Source organism: Aphelocoma coerulescens, chromosome 12, assembly GCF_041296385.1.
Source record: "Aphelocoma coerulescens isolate FSJ_1873_10779 chromosome 12, UR_Acoe_1.0, whole genome shotgun sequence".
Taxonomy (NCBI): Eukaryota; Metazoa; Chordata; class Aves; order Passeriformes; family Corvidae; genus Aphelocoma; species Aphelocoma coerulescens.
In genome coordinates this window covers 7,961,374-7,973,433 of record NC_091026.1, presented here as the reverse complement: position 1 = coordinate 7,973,433, position 12,060 = coordinate 7,961,374, and the positions used below count along the sequence as shown (strand labels likewise).

The 12,060-nt window shown below is 39.4% G+C and overlaps 1 long non-coding RNA gene across 1 annotated transcript; it reads right to left on the bottom strand.

The window, feature by feature from the left end:
* Positions 1-272: 272 nt before the first annotated feature.
* Positions 273-1,998, bottom strand: LOC138117509 (uncharacterized). Its single transcript, XR_011154685.1, has 3 exons — positions 1,893-1,998; positions 853-994; positions 273-411 (listed from the first exon to the last, which is right to left on the bottom strand). It is a non-coding gene; the product is annotated as an uncharacterized lncRNA (long non-coding RNA).
* Between the last annotated feature and the right edge of the window lie 10,062 nt (positions 1,999-12,060).

The window sequence follows — 12,060 nt, the reverse complement described above, 5'->3', positions numbered from 1 at the left end:
TATTCAGTAAATGAAATCTTCATGCTTCCTGCATCCTTCTCATGTCACTGGTATGTAAAATTCCAAGTTTACTCATCTTCAGTCCCAGCAGGATAACTGAAGGCAGTTATTTTTTCCTTCTTCCATCTCCTTTGTTCAACAGGAAGAGAGAACATATAAACTACAAAAATAAAGAAAAATGCAGAAATAGTGAATCAATAGATACAGCAGGTATTGCTGAGGCTACGTAAAGGGGCAAAAGGTGAAGTTTTTTGATTACTTTGGACAGGGACAGAAGAGTGTGGCAGAAATTGTAGAATGGTGATTTGAGTTGTCTCTCTGGAAATGTGCAACATCTTTCTCTTCCTCAGACCTGGTGGAATTCATGCCAATGCCACAAAGCTTGACTGCACAGTGAGAAAATAGTTATGCCTGGAAATGAATGGAAAAATCAGTCATCCCCAGTCGTACACTGAAAACCTGACAGCAGACAAAGGTCAGGCTCTGGGGGACACGAGCAAGAGGTATGGACTTCAGACTTCCTGGAATTTAAATAATGTTACTGAATACTACATGTTTATCCTAGAGATCATTCTTGGCCTGCTTTGAAGCCTTTTGTCCCACTTGCTGCCCTGCACTGCCACAAAAGCCAGGAGCATCTCTCAGAAGCATGGGTGGCTTTTTGTGGTGTGTGATGCACACATGGAGAGTGTCGCTCCATGTAGTGGTTGATAGATAAATGGTAATGAGCTAACAAGCAGTAGACAAAGAATAACAACCAGCATCTTGTCTCCCTTCACAGGCACTGGAGACACATAGGAATCTTTAATAATGGTAGGAATTCCCTATATAAAAAGTTTTGTGTCACCTCACCTGTAAACGTTGACGTTGCCATTTTCCTTGAGGCAGTTCAGGACCCTGAGAGGTGACTGCTTCTCTTTTGAGATTTGCACAAGAAGTGCTTCAAAAACTTCTGCTGCATTTGTGAGTCAGTTCAGGAAATGGATATTGGATTCTGAGGAACAAAAACAGAGGAGAAATGTCATTAAAATATGCATTTCTATTAAAAATTCTAATCACTTCTAATATTTATGTATTTTAAAAGTTAAGTCTTGTGGAAAGGAAAATGTGTGGCCTTCTCCATCATGACAAAAATACTGAAATCCACCCATTACCCTTGTATCTCTTAGTGGCCATGGAAATCATAAAATGCTCCCTCTTTACTTCAATAGCAAAAAGGCATTTTACACTGGGCATGAATTATGAACATTATTTACTTCTGGATTTGTATGTGCACAGTAACCAGTTCCATGTTTGCAACAGCTCATTTGCCTCAACATGTCTGCAATGTGAAACTCCTGAATTATGCATATCACTGGTGCCAGCAGGCTTAAAAAGTGATTAAAATTCTGAAGTTTATGTCTCTGGAAATGTATCTGTCCCCAGAAGACCTCCAGAAGAGGCTTAAATCGAAAGAAGATTTCAGGAGATCAGATCTACTGGATTAAATGATTCTGCACCAAATTCAGTGACTGCATAAACAACACAAATCTTTTCTGAAGGCAGTGGTTATTACACAGGCTTATTCCACAGTTCAGTTTACTTCTCAGTGCTTAAGATGCTTGAAGAGGAATTCACATTTACACAAACTGTTGTCCTTTTAATTTCAATACTGTAGTTTAATGGACAATAAGAAACATCCTAATACCTATTTGGACTAACCTCCTCTTTTGCATAATAACCAAAATACATTAGAAAAAAGAAATCAAGGAATTTTTATCTGTTTAGGTCAGGCTTAAATGAATATAATACGTGTCAGACACAATCCTCCTAACAATTTTGCTAGGACTCCCTTGTTGTCCCTTCATTCTTGATTATAAATATAAAAATAAATTAAATTTTTTGGTACATACCAACTCAGTTTGGGGCAAAGAGAGATGATGCCATTCCGTAGGTCCCAGTCCATCTCATCCATACAGAAGTTACAGTGTTTTCTCTATGAGTGCTAACTTGCCTTGAAGTCAAAACCATCAGATTTTTTTGGGGGATCAATCCTGATTAACACATTATGTTTTCAGCATTTATGAGACTTATGAAATGGAATAATTTGTTAGAAATGTGACAAAATAAATTGTCTAGTTCTGCATCTGCTATGTATAGCATGGGAGAGGATGGAAAATTCTATATCATCCCACTAGAGATCATACCAAACAAGTTTATCTTATGTTATCTTTTTATTATCTTATTATCTTGATAAAGGTTGGGCCATATTTACCAAAAGAGAGGGCAGCAGAGAATGGGAGAAGGCAACTAATTCATCATCCACCCACTTTTCAGGCAGACTTACCTCTTTCTCATTCCATTACAATGGATTTGTTAATGATTTACTCTGCTTTTTTGTTCAAGTAGGAAGAGTAAGACCAAGTTTATGTACGTGCTTTGTAGCACATAAAACACAACTCCATGCAACCAAGTCCTCGGTGCTCTGAATCCAAGAATAGTGGAGCAGAAGGTGGCACAAGGGTCTGGGGGGCAGTGCTGATGGTTGGAGCACATCAGGCACTTGCAATCATCTCACATGAGTTCATGGCCAGGGGAGTTCAGAGCTGTACCAACTGCCTTGTCCTCTCAATGGCTCAGTATGATCTCTAGCTCTGGATTTCTGCTGGCTCTAAAGCTACACAATTCTTGTCCTTATTACTGGCTAAGACATTTCTCAGAAAAAAATTTTATTCAGTGTTCAGAAGAGGCCTGTCCTGCCTGAAAACTTACTTTTTGGACAGAGTCCACAGAGGTGGTAAAAGATGCTTGAAAACTCCTCTCTGAGTTCTCAGCTGGAGATACACTGGGTTGTTCCTGGCTGATTTGAACACAGCAAAGAGAGGACCAACCTGAAATTACACCACAGGAATAAAATTCTCCAGGGACAATTCTGCTGACAGATCTATTTCGAAATACTGCAAATTCTGGCTGTGTCCCATCACTCTCCAAAAGCTCAAAAGAGCAGATGTCCTGAAGTGGCTAAAGCAGCACGATGACTCCCCTACACCACAGGATCACCAGATGTCCTCTGCAGGCAGCCTAAAGATTGCTTCTCAGTGCTGGGTCAGAGGAAAGAGCTGGGGATCTGGCACAGCTTTAGAAATTATTTCCCTCATAAGTGTATCCTGTGGTTTTTTCTTTTCTCCAAAACCAGAGTTGTTTGAAAATAAAGCCTTTAAAATATCCAGGCAGAGACGAGTGTGTGGCCTCCCTTTATTTCAACAATCCCCATGGCTGGTTGTTCTACAACGCCAACAAAGTTGGTCCCTAAACTGGAAGGTTCCAGTTTTCTCTTGGCTGTCTGACCCAAATGCCATTAATTCCAGTTAAAAGTGCAATAACCTTAGAGAAAGGAAGACAATACTTCTAAGCAACAGTGTACTGAAGAAAGAAAAGAGTGTGGGGAGCAAGTCTCAAAGGAATTCCAAACAACGTGTAAAGGAGTTGAGACAAAAAGAGCAGAAGATGCTACCCTTGTGGGCAGTGTGAGAGGGTGAAGAAACATCATTCCCAACAGATGTTACTCCAGAAACTCCAAGAACCCTTGTTGTACCTGGGCTCTTTTGTCTGGACCTTTCTGTCAGGAATGTCACTGCTGCCCAGCCCTGCCCCTGTCCAGCCTGGGCTGGTCCAAGCCTGCACACACCTCATGGGATCAGCTCAACTGTTCCCTTCCCAAGCACTGTCCTGTCACATCCAGGTTCACCACGAGTCAAACATTATGTTTAAAATGTTGGGAAAAAAGCAACCCATGCAAATAATGAAATCCATGAAACAGTGACTGATAAAAAAAGTTCAAAATTAGTTCTGATGGCTCACAATGAAGTTCCCAAAGTCCTGACTGCTGACAGAAACTATTACCTACCCATCTTCTCCCACCTTTGTTTGGAATGGATTTGACAATTAGGGGTGATAACCTTTTGTCAAACAAGCCACCTGTTAAGTATTTTACAGGCACTCCAGGGGTTCTGGCAAAGGGCTCAGTTTTTGTACAGTTTATCTAGAGCAGAAATTTCCATTTTATCAGATGATGCTATAAAGTGAGATGAGAAAAGAATTTACTCTTGATTTTTATTTTGGTTTCCTGATTCAAGAAAATAGTGATTCTGCACATGGGATAAAGGGAATCTAAACAGAGAGAAATGCTTGAAAATTTAGCTCAATTGTAGAAAATAGTTCTAAATATAAATGTAGTTAAATACATGTCTATATACAAGCCTGTATTTTTTTTTAATGTATAAAAATCTACATTTACATACGTTGCTATCTGCAAGATTCAAGTACGTCTCACAACAAAGTTGAAAAACACAGGGAACAGCATCCCGTGCTGAAGTAGGAAAAAGCTGAAGGGTGAAACTGCCCAGGGTTCCCCAGGTAGCCCATCAGACCTGCATTCTGGGCACACAAACCCCACACACAGAGGCTTAGAACTTTGGAAAGGAAACCTGCAGAAAGAAGCGCAGCCAGTATGATCCGGGACAGCTCCCTCAATGCTCTCTGGACCCTCATTTGCACGTTGTGCTTTGGCAGCACCATGGGGCATTGCTTTCCAGCCAGTACTCTTTCACAACATCTATTTCCTCAGAAACACTGGAAAACAGTCATTGCTTTGGAACACAGCAACCCTCAAACGTTTTTATTTTAAAAAAATGTGATTTTCACGAAAACAGGAAATTCCAGTTTTCTTGACCCAAAGTACCCAATGACACCAAAGGGGCACCACCTGCACCTCACAAGTGGTGCAGAATATGTGTGGCTGGTCCTGTCAAAAGGGGAGCATGAGTAGACCTGAAACCTTTATAGTGGATCAGAGTAACCAATTTCTCACTAAGTTAGATTTAAACTGTAATTACAGACTCATCTTGCATTTATTTGGAGCAAGAGGTTCTTCTAAATATAGTTCTGATACACAAGATCATCACAGAAACAGTATGACTGGCAATATTTTTAAAGACAGCAGATGTGTTCTTTGTATAATAACAGGGCAACTTGTATAAATAACTTTAGTTCTGCATAAGATATTGGGGAGGTCAAAGCAATCCTTTTTCCTCTCTGAGACTGGGGTGTGGGTAGGCATCTGAATGAAAGAAAAACTTCCAGCAGAGATGCTCTTTTTTACTTTAGTTTACTTGATCCACCCAAGAAGGAATATGGAAGAAAAATATATTAACATAGTTGTCACTTTGAAATGTTCCAGTGTTTTAATTAAGGTCCAGAGTCTGGCAAAATTTGTCAAAGTTTCCCTTTGAAAATAAGGTGGGTTTAATTTGGTTTAACCTTCAAGAATGTTTCCCTGGGTTGTTAACACAGCTCTTACCCAAATCTGTGCTAAGTAGCGGGGTAGGTAGGACAAGGTGTGCTCCACATCGTTCTGAAGTGGGTGGAAAGACTCCCATGGTCCTCAGAGGGCTTTGGCTCAAACTCATAATTCTAAATTTAAGTTCACTTGTAATTGTCCTTTTTCCTCCACTAGCTGCTCCATAACATTTTCTGTTTGTTTGTTTTTGTAATCAGAGGAGACTGAAAGAACTATTATATTCCTTCTTATGATATTCATGCTTATTCCAGAAATAACCCCCTTTTTTACCATCTTTTGGTATTTTCATTAGAAGAATGAGAAAAAGATCAGAGGCAAACAAAAGCTGAAATTAAGATTCAGACAGAACTCAATAGCTGATGCAAAAGACAAGAACATACTCTGAGACAAAGCAGATTAAAGCGAGCAGAGATGATGCAATAAAGAAAAATAGGTCAAAATTCAGGATGCCATTTCCTTGGTTAGAGCATTATTGAAGTCAAAAGTCTTGCAGTAGATTTAAATTAGCACAACCAGGGGCAGGATCTGACTAAGAGCAAGCCTGGCACACTAGATGGTGTGTCTAGCCCAAAACTTTGTCTTCTGAGATGTTTTAAGGACTGATCCCTCTGGGTTTGTCCATCCTTATAAAGTAGTAAGAGCTGAGCCAAGAGATCAGGAGCTGGTGAAATCTGCAGGATCTAATGGGAACATTTTTGTGAGAATGGCTACTATTTCCTTTCTTAGCAAATGTTCTCTTTCAAGAATAATGCTTGAAAAAGCCTGATGTCCTACGAGACAAGCTGATCTTGTGTTTTTCCTTGATGCAACTTTACAGGTGAGATCTACATTCCACAGTGTGAGGACAGGAGTCCAGTCCAGGTGGGGAACATGGTCTGGCAGCTCAAAGCTGCAGGGGAAAGCTTTAGTTCTTGGCTGTGCTTGCACCACTATAGCCAGTGCTCTGTATGGGGAAAAAACTCCATGGGCTTGGCATATACAGGAGGGGAGAAAGCCCCAGTGGCTGGAGATTCCACAGATAAACCTACTTGTCTACAAAGGAAAAGCCTTTGGCATCCTAGATAATATTTCAGATTAATTAACAGTTTGTTTAATGAAGCTGCAGCCAGACATCTTTAATCCAAACACCTTTGGAAAGCACATTTATATTCAGAGCTGTGGGCAATTACCAAAAGTACTCCTCCATAATAAGAAAACAAAACTCATTTATGAAATAATATACATGTATTAATACATGAAAACAAAGAATAATATACACTTAGATATAACATAAAAATAACTGTATAAGCCAGACACTTTTGACAAGATCTCCTGGAACCTTAAAAAGCACAATATACATCTGTTTTATTTCTGAATGCCAAACCTTAAAAAAAAATTCTCTTGTTAAAAGTCCAGCTCCTTATTTTAATTAAATTACCAGGTGTTTATAAAATACCATTCTCTTGTGAAACTGCAGTAAACAGGAGAGATCCAAACCCCAGTAAATTGAGAATGCAGGCTTCAGCTGCTAGGATATCATTGGGAAGCTTCAAGCTGCTCTGTTGATGTGCATTGCTGCAGTGACAGATGTATACTGACCATTTGAAGGAAAAGTGAATGAGTTTAGAAGAACAAGTAAAATTGCTAAACAACTCATGTTTAAACACAGGGAGAAAAAAAGGACAATAGAAAAGGGAAAAAATGAGGAGTTCCAGTGGAGGGTATCTTATTTTGTTTTATTATTCTTATTATGTCTTTACTGGAACACACCAGAATAAATGCTCTGGGCTGTAAAATAACACCATTCAGCACAGAATGGATTAAATGCAGTTAGAACATCTTTTCTGATGCTTTGATTACATATGAGCAATGTTTGTGATTATGTCTCCCTTTTTTGGCAGAAAACACCAAAACATGCCACGACATTGCTGCATAACATGGAAAAGGTTCTTTTGCTTGTATGGATGTACATATATGTATATCAAAATAAACAGTGGTACCATAAATCAGCAATTAAAGAAACGTAGAAATATGACAAATCTAGGGAAATATGTGTTGCTAAGAAAAATAGGAAGTGTTTTCCAGGACTATATTGTCTCCCTTGCAAATCTTTAAAGTGGTATGAACAGATTACAGGAACTGTTTAAAACAGCAGTGTTATTAACACTATAGATAAGAGAGAAATTATATATATTGTAATAGATACATGCAGATACACACACACACTCTACTGTTTAGTATTTGAAGACAAATAAGATGATACAGTAAATGGCCCAAAGATAATAAGCTCCCTTGCATCACATTGTCTGAGAAGTCACTGTTAAAATCCTTCTATTTGAGATGAATATTTTTATATCGAAGAGTCCATGCACTATAAATCCAAAGGTTGTTAAGGCACAGCAGAAATATGCAATGCTGCCAGAAGCCAAAGTGAGGAAGCAGAAGGATCACAGTAATTACAGGGCAGTTACTCTGGCATCATTCCTAAGCAAAATAATGGAAAAGCTGATAAGAGCTTCAATTAGTATAAAACTAAAGGATGACAGTATAATTGGTGCCAGTCAAGATGGCTATATGGAAAAATAAGTCTTGCCAAACATTTTGATGAGGGCAACTACATAGGTGTAAGACTTGCATAAGACAGTCAGTTTAGTCCCTCAGTGTAGCCTGATTAAAGGACTGGCACTGAGAAAAGAAGGTCATGGGCAGAGTGGCAAAAGAGGGCAATACCAGCATGAAGTAGCACGTTCAGCTTCCTGCCTGACACTGCTCCTGTGTGCAGCCAGGCTAACCAGTGTCAGGTAGAGACACAGGAAAGGAGACAAGGAGCAGTCTGTCATGAGAGGCCACAGCAAGGAAACAGCAACAGGAAATCCTGAACGCAGTGGCAAAGCCCCCCCCGCTTCAATAAACAGAGTTTTTCAGATAAAGCTTGTAAACAACCCAAAACCTAGGAAATTCTGCAGAGCTTTAAGTAGTACACGTATTATGAGGCACGTACTTAAAATCTGGATGGAGATCAGACAGTCCAAAAATTTGAGGTTCAGTCCAGAGTAATGGACAAGTTTAATTCCATTGCAGAGAGAGCATTTGGGGGATTTGTGTCAAAATATATAGACTGATCCCTGAAAGTTGCAACAGGAGAACTGAATCATGGTGCATTCCAGGGCCTACTAAACAACTAAGTCTAGTCCCAACAGATTTTGTGTACGTTCATCACAGCACAGATGCTTTCATGTCTCAAGTTTCTTGGGAACACCATGTGTTTTGTCTGTTTTGTTTCTTAATGATTTGCAAACTTTTAAAACTTGGCTGTGTTGCTACTTTGCTTGTGGGTTCAAGAAGAGATGAGAACCCATAAACCTTTGATCCACATGCTACAAATGTACCAGGAAAAAAAGAGAAGAGAAGAAAAGAAACGAAAACACAGTGCTGTCAACAGGGAGATATAAGGGTTGGTTTGTATGAATGGGGATAATTAGTTGAAATGTGATATGGGAATTGCTTTGGTTTTTTTCTTTCTGGAAAATATATATATTTGTGAGAACAATTTTTATGCAAAGTGTGATAGAGAACATTTTATATCAGATTAAATCCCAAAGTTACTTTTTCTGGTCTCACCACAAAACAAAGAAAGGATGTTGAGTTTCACAGTTAGCTGCAGAAAAGAAAATTGTCACTAATGTTTTTATTAGCTGTAGATTTAATAATCTAAAGACTATTAGATCTTTTTACAACTAACTTTTTAAGCATCACATTTCAGAACGTATGAGTTAAGAGTTTTATACATCTCACTTTAAGGAGCTCAGCCTGCTAACAAGAGAAGAAGAAAAGTTACTTTCAGGGACTCCTCTACCTTGCTAGGGAAGTGTATCCAGCAGAACATGCTGCTGTAGGACAGACAGCTGCTTACCTGGCTGCTCCAGCTCAAAGGCAGTAAGTCACTGTCTGGGGATGGCAATTTTCCTTCTCCTCATCAGATGGCTGTGAATTTAATCCTAAATAACAGCTGGGCTCCTGGTCCAAGCCAGTTGTCTTGGCTCCCTCTATAGTCCAGGAAAGAAATAGGTTCTTCTGAATGGCAACCGATGCCACGAATACCAGCACTCTGTCTTTGCTGGAGTGACATGTCTTGATCCCCAATGGCTCTAGAGGGAGCCTTGATGAGCAGCTTAGCCTGGAACTCAAACCTCCAACAGCCAACACCAGGTGAGGTGAATTATGTCGAGTGGTACCACTGACACATATATTTAAAGCCAAAATACAACTGTGCCCATTAACTTAGCCACATGGGTCAGGTTTCAAAAATCCAGATAAGCACTGGAGATTTGACTCAGGCTTTATAAATATCCATTTCATATTTGAGTCAAATGTAGCTATAAACTGAAATGTGAGAACCTTATATATATTGGAGAGGAGTGTTATGAAAATCCCTAGCTGAGAGGGCAAAGTGAGAGGGGTGCTTTATAGCTTTCCCTTGGCTCAAGGGAGGCATGGAGCAAGCTTGCATTTTGCCTCCAACCCTCTCCAAGAAAACGGGAGGATGGTTGTTCTCAGTTTTTCAGCTTTGGTGCAGGGTCTGTGCAAGCTGTGATTCGAAAGTAATTGTGGTAATTGCTGCAACTACAAAGTTAATGCACACAACGTTAATTTTGTTCACAGAGAGCTGTGCCAGTAATGGCACCATCCATCATTTTCTGTTAAAACAGGAACAGGTGTTAATCTCCACTCAGCAATGGGTGCAATGTGAGTGAGCAATAAGCAAAGTGCCAAAAAAGAAAAACCACTGTCAAAGCTCTCTGTCACAGAAAAAGAGTTTCTAGCAATATCTCTGTAATTGGACTCAACTAAAGAGTGAAAAATGATTTGACTTTTCAGTGACAGAGATTGTTAATGAACCCAATTTTTCTCTTCCACCTTGATTAGCTTTCAGTAGGAAGATCCATTTTAGCTCTGTACAATGCAGCTTAGGGTAATAGACACCCAGCTGCTGTAATCTTGTCAGTACTCCCACTTTCAGAAAAGTAAGTTTTTTCTCTTAGATAGGCTGCTGAACTATTACCAGGTTTTCAAATATAATGGAAAACAGTACAGAATAGAATTTAAATAGGACTTCAACCACAGTTTTGGTATTTTTCTAGTTTTAACAGCAACCTCATAAGATTTTTAAATGCTTTGTACATCCTGTCCTCCCAGGGCCAAAATCTATCCTCCCAGGGCCAAAATCTATCCTCCCAGGGTTCTGGATATACCCAGATACTCTTGGCACTACAGTGTTGTGTCTGCTCAGTTCCATGCAATGCTACCTTCCAGAGCAAGAGCATAGCCACAATCTCCAAGGGTTGGCTGAGCAAACTGGTTCATTCAGCAGCACTCAATTTATCAACAGGGCTCATTCTAAGCAGGTAGCAAAGCTTTTCCAATAAGCAATCAGACCAGTGTACTGCACTTTTAGTTACACTCTGTATTTGAGACATCTCCAAAGGCCATGCCAGGGGCATCTGCATGGTTTGGCTGAAGTAAAGGAGTACATTTGTGCTGCCCAGTGCTCACACCTTTTCCACCAAAGGCATGTCTGTACCTTTTTTGATTAAAAGCTGCCCATGATCCTGATCTTGTCTGTCCTATGGCGGAGACTGCAGCAGCATTTGGGAAAGAACAAGGTCATTTTGGAAATGTAAGAAAGAAAATAGAAAGTGTTGAGATGGAAATACATTTTTGGAACATAAGTGAGCTAAGAGCTAAGCCCGATAATTAATACAAATTCTCTCGATTTGTATTAATGCTTAACTAGTGCTACCCAGGGACTGTCTTCAGCACTGGGGATACAGTTTGATACATTATTAATGAACCTATTGATATGCAAAATACATGTTCTACATGATTCAAATACTGAGAGTTATGTGTGCTAAGAAATTGAGCCAGTTTTGAAATGCCAGTTGAAACCAACCTCTGTGTGGAGTTACCCTGCTGGTGTGGTTTGGCTCTTTGGTTTCAGGGAAGCAGTGCCTGCATGGAGCAGGTGGCATGTCTGACCTTCACTCATGGTCTCCCCTGATTTCACTGGGGTTGGGATCAGCTGCAGAGAGGATGAGGCTTTGGGTAATGGATCTGCCTCATTTAAGAATTCAGGCTTTGAGAAAGAACAGCAGATAACCAGCACCCCTAGAAAATGTAGCAGGAAATGAAATATTTTGCAACACAGTGAAAAAAAAGTGCATAGGTTATGACTTTCATATGAGTATAATCAGATATTGTAGATATTCCTTCACCTTTCCAGCTGATCATTACAAATTACTTGCTGAGTGAAGGCTTTCCTGAGTGATCCTGTTTTGGTTTAGTTTGGTTTTTATAAATAATTAATTTATTTTTCAAAAGAACTCTGAATTGAAAAATCAACATACATCTTTCATTGGTCAGGCATTAATTTAAAATCTGATGATAGTACTGGAGATTTCAAAAGGAGAACTAAAAAAGAAAGTTTTTCATTTTGTTTGAGAAAATCATTAAATGCAAAACCTGTAAATCACAGAGATGGCCTTGGTGCTGACAAGCAGACAAACCCCAGGAAATTTAAATGCAAATTCGACATTCCTTGTCAAGAAAAGAAAGCTAAAAGAAAAGATAAGAAGAAAGGGTCATTGTCCATTTATTCCCAATGCTCTTTTAATATAAATGCCCATTTGCCAGGTAGTAGAAGGTAGCATAATATATTACCACTCGAAATGCACCCTTCATAATTA